We start from the raw sequence: 13,680 nt of genomic DNA, 5'->3' as shown, positions 1-13,680 counted from the left end.
TAAACACATATGAACACACGTATATGACCCTAAGCATAACAATTCTAGGTCGTTACGTCTAACCACCTATCTTAATTGTCATGGCTCTGATACAAATCTGTCACACCCGACCAAAGGCGGCGGAACATGCCGGGGTGCGACGATTGCTCATAAGCGCATGACACTATTTAAAACGACAATATTTAACAAACTCATTTCATTTCACATCATCGAAAATGTCACATAACCAAATATTCATAACTCAAATACAACAAAATATAACAAAATATAGCAAATCAAATATTGTTCAGTTTTGCTAATATCCTAACGGTATTTGTGACATTTTCTTCACCGAACTCCAGAATCAACCTAGATGCAAACCTGTAACATTTCATAAAATAAAGTTTATCAACACAAAGGTTGGTGAGCAATTCATAAGTTTGAACAATAGATATATAGTATGAAAAGCCACAAAACTAGTATACAAAACCATAAATAATAGCTATAAACTTGGATAAATAGTTATCGCTAACAAGTTAGCGACACCCAACTATAAGGAGTTGCCAAATAGTTTAGGATTTTATAGTTATCGTTAATTGCATTACGTTAACGACACCTTGCCATGAGGGGTTGCCAAATGGTCTAGGATTTATAGTTCCACCATCCAAAAGCGATAAACACATAGTCAAATAAGCATAGAACACCAAATCGAGCAATTATTCAAGTAAGGTATACAACAACGTTTGTGGTTTAAGAACCAAGTATAAAACATTTAGTTTAGATAAGTTGAAATGTCACCCCCAAAATAAAAGATAGAAAACGGGGTATGAAGTTACTCACATTCAAGTAATAAACTTGAAAGATTGATTATTTGGAGATTTGCCGGAACGACAAGTTTAACGTATGAAGCCTAAATAAAAGAAAGTCTTGGATTTAGAAAGGTTGTCTTGAAGATCTTTAAATAAAATAATTGTTGCAAAAACTAATAAATTAAAGTTCAAGGTTTAAAATGTAACTATTTAAGAATTTATAATAATAACCCTTTTAAAAAATGCGGGTTAAAGTATCTAACCTTAATATTTACTTAACCAATGTTAAGTAATAAGGTGGGGAAAATGCTAAAATGCAAGTTCCATTAGGCTAAAGATACTAAAACGGGTTTTCAACGAGTGTTCGGGTTGTCGGTTCGGGTCTTGACAAATGGTCAAACCCAAAGTCAACTTTCCAAAATATTAATTGTTATGAGATAACTCATTAAAACATACTAACACTTAACCAAGTATGTAAATCTATTGTTTAGAACTAACAACGCACGTTAAGCGAGTGTTCGGTTTTGTCGGTCCAAGCTATATGTTATGATATCAAGTTGGATCCAACTATTCCAAGTACTTAAGAAAATAATTAAAATCAGTTTGTAAACTATTTTTTTAAAGAAATATACAAGTCTTGATAACTAAAAACACACTTGTGTGTCTTAAGCGAGTAAAAGTCGGTATAGTTCGGTCTCCATCTCACAAATAGTTCATAGATGGTTTCTACATGCCCAAATATCATAGAACTTGTATATTGGTTTATAAATGAAGAAAACTTAAATTTTACAACAAAAAAAGTTAACTACAAGTCTTTTAAGCAAAAGTTTCGGTTTAGTTCGGTTTCTATCTCCCAACGAGTTCACAGATGGATTCCATATGCTTAATATCAAAGAACTTGTAAAAATGATTTTTGAAACTCAAATCTAGCAATAAACATGTTTAAACAACTATTTTAACAAAACTAGTAAACAAAAGTTCGGTTTCCGGTTTGGACTAGTTTCGGTTAAACCGAGGTTAGTCTTATACAAACCCACACCATGGAACTTGTAAATAAGATGAACAAACTAAAGGGTTAGAAGTTAGTCATAAGTGATATGTATAATAAGTTATGTGTGTGTAAATATATATCAAGAACACGAAGTCCTCCATGAAGCCTTGCCTTATGACATTCGAAACTTAACCAACCAAAGTCGGTGAAGTAACAAATAAAGGAAACAAGGGGTGTGTATTATATATATGTTGTACCACCATATTCAAGAGTTAGTAATGTTAGATGAACAAGTTAGAGAAAGACTATAGTTAGTTTGACTTGAGAAGTCAAAACTTCAAGAATACATAAGAAATAACAACCTTGAATCTATGGAGTTTGAGAGAGTTTTTGGAGATGTAGCAAGAGTAAAATGAAGAAGATGGGTGTGTATATATAGGGAAGGAGTGAAGGGTTGGGTATAAAGATTCTTTTATGGTTTGCATAAAAATGGGTATGTTTAAATGGTCAAACAATGCATAATATAAAAAATATATATTTTATATATTTTAAATGACAAGATCCAATATTTTATATATTTGAAATGTTCGGGTTACAAACGGGTCGGGTTTACATAACAAAAGTGACCCGAAATTGACGAATGTCACAAATAATATATGCGAAGGTTAAAGGGTTTCATACCCTAATAATATATGCGAAGGTTAAAGGGTTGCATACCCTAATAATATATGCGAAGGTTAAAGGGTTGCATACCCTAATAATATATGCGAAGGTTAAAGGGTTGCATACCTTAATAATATATGCGAAGGTTAAAAAGGGTTGCATACCCTAATAATATATGCGAAGGTTAAAGAGTTGCATACCCTAATAATATATGCGAAGGTTATAGGGCGTAATGCTCTTTAAAACGTAAGGTATAGTTATGCAAGTATGAAAGTATGAAGTATGTACGAAAGTATGTAGTTATGAATATGTTGTATGTGGTATGATTAACTAGAACTCACTCAGCGTAGCTGACTTTTAGTATGCACGTAGGTGAGTATATTGAGATAGCTGACTTGAGCGGGGGCACATGGCAGAAGAATAAAGAGTCTGGCATCTGAAGACCTAAGACGTTTTAAATTAATGTTTTTGATTTGAAAGACAATATGTTCGTTAAATACAAAGTTATGGATGTGATTATAATATTTATGAAAGTTTTTGATATTCCGCGAAAGTTTTAATTAACTTTGATATATAGAACAGTGTTTATGAGTAAGTCCAACGTCCAAAGTGAGGCACCTGTAATGGGGCCTTACAGAGTAGGCGGGTGGAATTGGAGGAAGAGTACAATTTAAATATGGAGGGTATTAGAAGACTCGAAGAGGTGGCTGAGTCAAGGCCCTTGTCTCAGGTTGAACTCGGAGAGAGATCAGGTTGCATGTAACGTAGATGTCGTGCTCTAATAAAAAACAAGTATTTATAAGACTTAAATACCTATAACTAGTATGGGTAAGTAAGGTCGTCTCCACAGGGAATTAGTGGAAAGTGCAAGTAAAGTTCATAATTATTAATTAATTAACTACGGTGGACAAACGATGTCAAGCGGTTTATAAAGATAATTATAATAACACACGATTACTTTAAACGAACTGTAAACAATTATGAGGAAACGATTCACTTCAGGTTCAGGTAATGTGATGACCGACTAATCACAGATTCATAAGATTAATTGCGCAGTAATTACAAAACCTAACATTTGGGTTGTGAGGACAAACGATACCCTAACCGAATTGTTGACACAACGGAACTCCGGTTTACCCAATTACCAGTTTAATGTATGAAAACCAATTTTAAGCAATAACTAACGATTACTGGTTCAATGACATAAGAGCTAACCCTACATGTGATGAACACAACCAAATAAGTGATGCAAAGTTTGATAATCAAAATCATAAACTGTTTAAACAATCAATTCATAATGTAAAACAAGATTAAAAACAATCAATCAAGTTCATACTCATTCAAAACATAGAATCTGATCAAAGTTAGTTTACACAAAACCCTAGCCTAAAGTGAATACAATGGTTTTAGCCTGACATCGGCATCACGAAGGATTCGCTTATCTGATGAGAGGATGAAAGCATTCGATAAATGAACGAACCGGAGGCTTCGGGATGGTGGAAAATCATCCTAGGGCTTGTACTTGGTTGGAGTAATGAATGATATCTCGAATGGGGGCTGAAAAACTGATTATATCAAAGTTAGGGTTATTTTTCCAGTCAGGAGGATCTTAGGGCGTCGCTAACATCCCAGGGGTGTGATTTTCGCGTCGCGCTAAAAACTCAAAATTCTGATGATCTTAGAGATACGCTGACATCACCATCAGGACCCTTTAGCACCCCGCTAAAGGTGTCTGACAGAATTTTTTTTATTTTCTTCATTTATTTTGCATAGCAAAGCGTGCCAATCATCATGAGTCTTCTATATCTTCGTTCCATGTCCGTAATTCATCCCGATAAGCGTCCTTAACGTCAAATATCCTGAAACACATAAACACGCTTGAAGTACCAAAGTTTACATAATATTTAAACTAAAATTAAACGAATAATATAATAATATACACGACTTTTGCCCGACCGTCACATCCCCACACTTATCTTTTGCTTTCCCTCAAGCAAACTCTCATGAAACACATACACCTCGATCGATAATTCATAAATTACCACGATTAATACTAGTGAGGTATAAGGTCATACCCAATTCCCAAGAACTGACACTGTCAAGGTTGATAACCCACCAAATAATTTAATGTTACAATTTAAAACTATGGAACCGCCCAAACAAGTGTACTTTGTTTCCGATTAAGGCACACATGGTCATACCCCTCATAATATAATATCTCTCCTCTCGGTTTAATATCTGGACCAGCAAAAAATGTGCTAGTATTTCTCTGCCCTCTATACCAAGTATGAACACAATGTAATAAGTTTGGAAGCAAGTCATATCTCCACCCATTACCCACCGGTTGCATAGAGAATAGAACTAAGGGTTTTGCTGTGACTTAGGTTAGGGTGTGGAAGCGGATTTATTTAGTAACTTATGGTGGATGAGACCCAATTTATTCAAACAAACAAACAACTCACTCACTATTATTTACAAATGACATTAACTCAAACATGACTCTTTTTGAGCTTTTCTTTGATTTTCCAACTTTTTTTTTCTTTCTTTTTTTTTTTTTTCCCTTTTTTTTTCATTTTTTTTCAAATACTAACATCAATATATACAAACCACTGAATCGAGACATACGTACATTGTGTACTATGATTGACAAACAACTTATATACAACTCTTGACATACCGAATTTCATCCACAGGGTTAACAATAATAAAGGCCAAAACAAACACGGCTTGTAATGTGGGTTAAACAAACGAAAGGGAAAAGGCACAAACTTGGCTCCTAAGGGATAATGTAGGGTAGGGAGTATTATTTTATTTTTTATTTTTATATGTAAAGGCCATTATAATGTGGGTTTCTAGAGTCCTATTTCTCCATACAGGTGGTGGTATTAAGATCTCGAAATGCATGAGACAACCAAGTTCTAGATATCATGGACATACTAGTTACTCTCTATAATGGCACTCATATGACATGTGTATATACTATAAATTATATGTGTATTATATATATGTGGTCAACTCACACACGTACCGGAGGAATAAGGTTGCCGATATAAACATGTGTACCTGTCCCCATGACTCGTTATCCCCATCTAAACGGTCCATTTTATTTTTCTTTTTGAAAAACATTTGCATGGGAAGACTTTCGAGAAGCTTAAAAACTGACCATGACCAAAGACCTCTACTTGGCATTAATAATAGCAATAAATTATTTACAATTCCGGCTTTTGCGCACAATCAAGGCACTCTAAGGCAAAAATTTATATCCCCACACTTGAGGTTGACATTGTCCTCAATGTTTAAAATTTAGCATTTAAAAGAACATTAACGAGGACGGGGTTAAAATTGACTGATTATAAATTTTAAAACCGGGCTTAATGTGATGGTCCTAAAAATTATACAACTATACAATTACACTTTTAACAATAAAACTAATAAAACAAAAAGAATTATGAAAACAAAATCACCTGATAAGAAAAATAAGCCACTCAAATATACTCTTGGTTGCGCTCACCAAACCCAGCTCCTCAATTCACTCAACATTATCTGCAAACTCTCACACGTGTAGAAGCACGCTTCTCACAACCATTAGGATTGGTCTTTTAAACCGTTTGCAAAACCGTTAATTTTAATTACCAAGCCAAGTTATATAAATTTCATAATTAAATTTGTTAAACTAGTAAAATTGTTAAAAGACCTAACTCACTTTTGTAGGAATCACGATTGCATTTAGCGTATGCAACAAGCCCTTTAAACCCCCCGGTAGCCAGGGTGGACGAGGGAGGTCTCGTGAGGGTTTATAGGAAACTACACCCATAAAGTTTTAAATACAACATAATATACACGTACATGACAAGGCCGGGTTGCCTCCCGATCAGCGCTAAGGTTTTGTTAAGGTCTTCAGCCAGACCATTACCTGGTATGACGTTTACGGTGGTCTAAGCGGACACTTCCCTACCGAATTCCCTGTCAAAGCTCGGTAGTTGACACACCTCGGCTCCGCTTCTTCCTTCATGTTCAAGATGTCTGATAAACAATTGCGGGTTGGTGTGAATGAATATTTACCTTCAGAATTTCCAACGTACGCTCGGTAGTGAACACGTCGAGCCCACACACTCTTTCTTATCTTCGAAACATCAAATATTGATCGGGGCCGAACCGAACATTTTCCCACCGAGTTTCCCGTGTATGCTTGGTAGTTGAGGTGTTGTGTCCATATTTTTATTCTTGTGGTTGACACGTCAGTAGAATCAGTATGGGCCAATTTCTTAAGATTTTGCCCAATATCCTTTAACTCCACTTTCCTCTTCTTGAAAGGTACTTTGTCTTCAACTCGATCCACACATTCAACCATATACTCCAAAAGGTCTAGACCATCTCCCTCAACATCCTCATCAGCAACCACAACTGATGCAGTCATTGGCTTTTCGGTAACTAGAGGAATTCGTGGGGAATTATTCTCCACAGCCACCTCCTCAAATTCATTCTCTGAAAGATCAATAGCCTCATTTATTACTTCATCATTCACCGCAACACAACTAGAGAACTGCTCCCGATCTCGTTTAATTTGGAACAAATCTTCAAATAGTTGACTCATTAGTTCATCTTAGGCAGCATTAGACGTTTCTTGAAGCTCCAACCTCTTATTCATTTGCTTCAATAACTCCATCACATCCTTAATCGACTCCTCTTTGTTACACAAGGAATCATTTTGATCTTGCTGATAATTCCTTTGATATGTACCATCATGATTATAATATTGAGGGTCCTCCTCGTATATTGGTTGATGATGTTCATGGTAGTAGTAGTCCTCCTCCTCTTGATAACTTACAAAACTTGGCATATCGGACCCATCACTGTCATACTCCGAATCATCCTCAAACTGGTAACAACTAATTCTCTTTTGAGATTGAGAACGCATGTTGAGACCCTGTTGGTTGAAGCTCCTTTGGTTATCTGACTCGTAGAAGCCTTGAGAGTTTGGTGAAGGTGGGCCATGATATGAATGTGTACGGTTCGAGTCATCGTCCTCCGCGGCCTTATATCCTTCATGTGGGTCATAGACCCAACTCCACGTCATCTTGAGTTACCTACACACATAAGACACACAAATACCGAGCGTAAAATCAACGAAGAAACAATTAAAAAACAAAAAATAAAAACTAAGCTAAACTAGCACTTTGCGCGTTGATTCCCCGGCAACGGCGCCATTTTGACGTAGATGTCGTGCTCTAATCAAAAACAAGCATTTATAAGACTTAAATAACTATAACTAGTAAGGGTAAGTAAGGTCGTCTCACCATGGAATCAGTGGAAAGTGCAAGTAAAGTTCATAATTATTAATTAATTAACTACGGTGGACAAACGATGTCAAGCGGTTTATAAAGATAATTATAATAACACACGATTACTTTAAACGAACGGTAAATAATTATGAGGAAACGATTCACTTCAGGTTCAGGTATGTGATGACCGACTAATCACAGATTCATAAGATTAATTGCGCAGTAATTACAAAACCTAACAGTTGGGTTGTTAGGACAAACGATACCCTAACCGAATTGTTGACACAACTGAACTCCGGTTTACCCAATTACCAGTTTAATGTATGAAAACCAATTTTAAGCAATAACTAATGATTACTGGTTCAATGACATAAGAGCTAACCCTACATGTGATGAACACAACCAAATAAGTGATGCAAAGTTTGATAATCAAAATCATAAACTGTTTAAACAATCAATTCATAATGTAAAACAAGATTAAAAATAATCAATCAAGTTCATTCTCATTCAAAACATAGAATCTGATCAAAGTTAGTTTACACAAAACCCAAGCCTAAAGTGAATACAATGGTTTTAGCCTGACAACGGCATCACGAAGGATTCGCTTATCTGATGAGAGGATGAAAGCATTCGATAAATGAACGAACCGGATGCTTCGGGATGGTGGAAAATCGTCCTAGGGCTTGTACTTGGTGGGAGGAATGAAGGATATCTCGAATGGGGGCTGAAAAACTGATTATATCAAAGTTAGGGTTATTTTCCCGTCAGGAGGATCTTAGGGCGTCGCTAACATCCCAGGGGTGTGATTTTCGCGTCGCGCTAAAAACTCAAAATTCTGATGATCTTAGAGATACGCTGATATCACCATCAGGACCCTTTAGCACCGCGCTAAAGGTGTCTGACATAATTTTTTTTATTTTCTTCATTTATTTTGCATAGGAAAGCGTGCCAATCATCATGAGTCTTCTATATCTTCGTTCCAAGTCCGTAATTCATCCCGATAAGCGTCCTTAACGTCAAATATCCTGAAACACATAAACATGCTTGAAGTACCAAAGTTCACATAATATTTAAACTAAAATTAAACAAATAATATAATAATATACACGACTTTTGCCCGACCGTCACATCCCCACACTTATCTTTTGCTTTCCCTCAAGCAAACTCTCATGCAACACATACACCTCGATCGATAATTCATAAATTACCACGATTAATACTAGTGAGGTATAAGGTCATACCCAATTCCCAAGAACTGACACTGTCAAGGTTGATAACCCACCAAATAATTTAATGTTACAATTTAAAACTATGGAACCGCCCAAACAAGTGTACTTTGTTTCCGATTAAGGCACACATGGTCATACCCCTCATAATATAATATCTCTCCTCTCGGTTTAATATCTGGACAAGCAAAAAATGTGCTAGTATTTCTCTGCTCTCTATACCAAGTATGAACACAATGTAATAAGTTTGGAAGCAAGTCATATCTCCACCCATTACCCACCGGTTGAATAGAGAATAGAACTAAGGGTTTTGCGGTGACTTAGGTTAGGGTGTGGAAGCGGATTTATTTAGTAACTTATGGTGGATGAGACCCAATTTATTCAAACAAACAAACAACTCACTCACTATTATTTACAAACGACATTAACTCAAACATGACTCTTTTTGAGCTTTTCTTTGATTTTCCAACTTTTTTTTTCTTTCTTTCTTTTTTTTTTCTCTTTTTTTTTTCATTTTTTTTACAAATACTAACATCAATATATACAAACCACTGAATCGAGACATACGTACATTGTGTACTATGATCGACAAACAACTTATATACAACTCTTGACATACCGAATTTCATCCACAGGGTTAACAATAATAAAGGCTAAGGCAAACACGGCTTGTAATGTGGGTTAAACAAACGAAAGGGAAAAGGCACAAACTTGGCTCCTAAGGGATAATGTAGGGTAGGGAGTATTATTTTATTTTTTATTTTTATATGTAAAGGCCATTATAATGTGGGTTTCTACATTCCTATTTCTCCATACAGGTGGTGGTATTAAGATCTCGAAATGTATGAGACAACTAAGTTCTAGATATCATGGACATACCAGTTACTCTCTATAATGGCACTCATATGACATGTGTATATACTATAAATTATATGTGTATTATATATATATGTGGTCAACTCACACACGTACCGGAGGAATAAGGTTGCCGATATAAATATGTGTACCTGTACCCATGACTCGTTATCCCCATCTAAACAGTCCATTTTATTTTTCTTTTTGAAAAACATTTGCATGGGAAGACTTTCGAGAAGCATAAAAACTGACCATGACCAAAGACCTCTACTTGGCATTAATAATAGCAGTAAATTATTTACAATTCCGGCTTTTGCGCACAATCAAGTCACTCTAAGGCAAAAAATTTAATTTCCCCCCATCCCCACACTTGAGGTTGACATTGTCCTCAATGTTTAAAATTTAGCATTTAAAAGAACATTAACGAGGACGGGGTTAAAATTGACTGATTATAAATTTTAAAACCGGGCTTAATGTGATGGTCCTAAAAATTATACGACTATACAATTACACTTCTAACAATAAAACTAATAAAACAAAAAGAATTATGAAAACAAATCACCTGATAAGAAAAATAAGCCACTCAAATATACTCTTGGTTGCGATCAACAAACCCAGCTCCTCAATTCACTCAACAGTATCTGCAAACTCTCACACGTGTAGAAGCACGTTTCTCACAACCATTAGGATAGGTCTTTTAAACCGTTTGAAAAACCGTTAATTTTAATTACCAAGCCAAGTTATAAAAATTTCATAATTAAATTTGTTTAACTAGTAAAATTGATATAAGACCTAACTCACTTTTGTAGGAATCACGATTGCATTTAGCGTATGCAACAAGCCCTTTAAACCCCCCGGTATCCCGGGTGGACGAGGGAGGTCTCGTGAGGGTTTATAGGAAACTACACCCATAAAGTTTTAAATACAACATAATATACACTTACCTGACAAGGCCGGGTTGCCTCCCGATCAGCGCTAAGGTTTTGTTAAGGTCTTCAGCCAGACCGTTACCTGGTATGACGTTTACGGTGGTCTAAGCGGACACTTCCCTACCGAATTCCCTATAAAAGCTCGGTAGTTGACACACCTCGGCTCCGCTTCTTCCTTCATGTTCAAGATGTCTGATAAACAATTGCGGGTTGGTGTGAAAGAATATTTACCTTCAGAATTTCCAACGTATGCTCGGTAGTGAACACGTCAAGCCCACACACTCTTTCTTATCTTCGAAACATCAAATATTGATCGGGGCCGAACCGAACCTTTTCCCACTGAGTTTCTGGTGTATGCTTGGTAGTTGAGGTGTTGTGTCCATATTTTTATTCTTGTGGTTGACACGTCAGTAGAATCAGTATGGGCCAATTTCTTACGATTTTGCCCAATATCCTTTAACTCCACTTTCCTTTTCTTGAAAGGTACTTTGTCTTCAACTCGATCCACACATTCAACCATATACTCCAAAAGGTCTAGACCATCTCCCTCAACAACCTCATCAGCAACCACGACTGATGCAGTCATTGGCTTTTCGGTAACTAGAGTAATTCGCGGGGAATTATTCTCCACAGCCACCTCCTCAAATTCATTCTCTGAAATATCAATAGCTTCATTTATTACTTCATTATTCACCGCGACACAACTAGAGAACTGCTCCCGATCTCGTTTAATTTGGGACAAATCTTCAAATAGTTGACTCATTAGTTCATCTTGGGCAGCATTAGACGTTTCTTGAAGCTCCAACCTCTTATTCATTTGCTTCAATAACTCCATCACATCCTTAATCGACTCCTCTTTGTTACCCGAGAAATCATTTTGATCTTGCTGATAATTCCTTTAATATCTACCACCATGATTATAATATTGAGGGTCCTCCTCGTATAATTGGTTGATGATGTTCATGGTAGTAGTAGTCCTCCTCCTCTTGATAACTTACAAAACTTGGCATATCTGACCCATCACTGTCATACTCTGAATCATCCTCAAACTGGTAACAACTAATTCTCTTTTGAGATTGAGAACGCATGTTGAGACCCTGTTGGTTGAAGCTCCTTTGGTTATCTGACTCGTAGAAGCCTTGAGAGTTTGGTGAAGGTGGGCCATGATATGAATGTGTACTGTACGAGTCATCGTCCTCCACGGCCTTATATCCTTCAAGTGGGTCATAGACCCAACTCCACGTCATCTTGAGTTACCTACACACATAAGACACACAAATACCAAGCGTAAAATCAACGAAGTAACAATTAAAAAACAAAAATTAAAAACTAAGCTAAACTAGCACTTTGCGCGTTGATTCCCCGGCAACGGCGCCATTTTGACGTAGATGTCGTGCTCTAATCAAAAACAAGTATTTATAAGACTTAAATACCTATAACTAGTATGGGTAAGTGAGGTCGTCTCCACAAGGAATTAGTGGAAAGTCCAAGTAAAGTTCATAATTATTAATTAATTAACTACGGTGTACAAACGATGTCAAGCAGTTTATAAAGATAATTATAATAACACACGATTACTTTAAACTAACTTTAAACAATTATGAGGAAACGATCCACTTCAGGTTCAGGTAATGTGATGACCGACTAATCACAGATTCATAAGATTAATTGCGCAGTAATTACAAAACCTAACAGTTGGGTTGTGAGGACAAACGATACCCTAATCGAATTGTTGACACAACTGAACCCCGGTTTACCCAATTACCAGTTTAATGTATGAAAACCAATTTTAAGCAATAACTAACGATTACTGGTTCAATGACATAAGAGCTAACCCTACATGTGATGAACACAACCAAATAAGTGATGCAAAGTTTGATAATCAAAATCATAAACTGTTTAAACAATCAATTCATAATGTAAAACAAGATTAAAAACAATCAATCAAGTTCATAATCATTCAAAACATAGAATCTGATCAAAGTTAGTTTACACAAAACCCTAGCCTAAAGTGAATACAATGGTTTTAGCCTGACATCGGCATCATGAAAGATTCGCTTATCTGATGAGAGGATGAAAGAATGCGATAAACGAACGAACCGGAGGCTTCGGGATGGTGGAAAATCGTCCTAGGGCTTGTACTTCGTTGGAGGAATGAAGGATATCTAGAATAGGGTCTTAAAAACTGATTATATCAATGTTAGTTTTTCAGTTTTTTAGTAAACTAACCCTAACTACGAGTCAGATAACCAAAGGAGCTTCAACCAACAGGGTCTCAACATGCGTTCTCAATCTCAAAAGAGAATTAATTGTTACCAGTTTGAGGATGATTCAGAGTATGATAGTGATGGATCCGATATGCCAAGTTTTGTAAGTTATCAAGAGGAGGAGGACTACTACTACCATGAACGTCATCAACCAATATTCGAGGAGGACCCTCAATATTATAGTTGAGGTAGCTGAATTTGAAAGAGCCAAGCCAAAAGATTTACAACAAAAATCTTATGTCCAGTGGGCGATTGAAGGAGGCGAATATACTTCGTATTTTCATGGAGTATAAAAGGCGAACATTAGATCGAACCGATTGCATGGCCTTTTGAGTGGTGAAGAGTTGGTTGATAATCCGTTGGAAATGAAAAGGTTGGTGTTTTATTTCTTCTTGAAAATATTCAAAGAGCCGATTCCCTCAAGACCTTCCCTAAAGTGTCCTAATCTTTGCCAGTTAGATGATGATGAGGTGGCCTCTCTCGTTCAACAGTTCACGTTGCAAGAGATAAAGGACGCTATCTAGGTCTGTGATGGGGAAAGGGCCCCGGGTCCGGATGGGTACAATTTCAAATTTCTAAAAATGTTTTGGGAATGTTTGAAGGTGGATTTTGTAAATGTCTTTCCTCTTCTGCCATGGTGTAACGTCACGGAAATTTCGAGCCAAAAATGTCAAGAAAT

General features: G+C 36.3%; 2 long non-coding RNA genes across 2 annotated transcripts; both read right to left on the bottom strand.

The window, feature by feature from the left end:
* Positions 1-5,245: 5,245 nt before the first annotated feature.
* Positions 5,246-12,233, bottom strand: LOC143586294 (uncharacterized). The gene is made up of 2 exons (XR_013144690.1): positions 11,937-12,233; positions 5,246-7,321 (listed from the first exon to the last, which is right to left on the bottom strand). It is a non-coding gene; the product is annotated as an uncharacterized LOC143586294 (long non-coding RNA).
* LOC143586292 (uncharacterized) lies at positions 9,402-9,870 on the bottom strand. Its single transcript, XR_013144689.1, has 2 exons — positions 9,474-9,870; positions 9,402-9,433 (listed from the first exon to the last, which is right to left on the bottom strand). It is a non-coding gene; the product is annotated as an uncharacterized LOC143586292 (long non-coding RNA).
* Positions 12,234-13,680: the final 1,447 nt, after the last annotated feature.

This window comes from Bidens hawaiensis, unplaced genomic scaffold (assembly GCF_021521415.1).
Source record: "Bidens hawaiensis isolate Kalapana, Puna unplaced genomic scaffold, B.hawaiensis_p1.1 tig00034604_1, whole genome shotgun sequence".
Taxonomy (NCBI): Eukaryota; Viridiplantae; Streptophyta; class Magnoliopsida; order Asterales; family Asteraceae; genus Bidens; species Bidens hawaiensis.
Note: the sequence above shows the minus strand (reverse complement) of the source record. Positions and strands in the feature narration are given on the sequence as shown.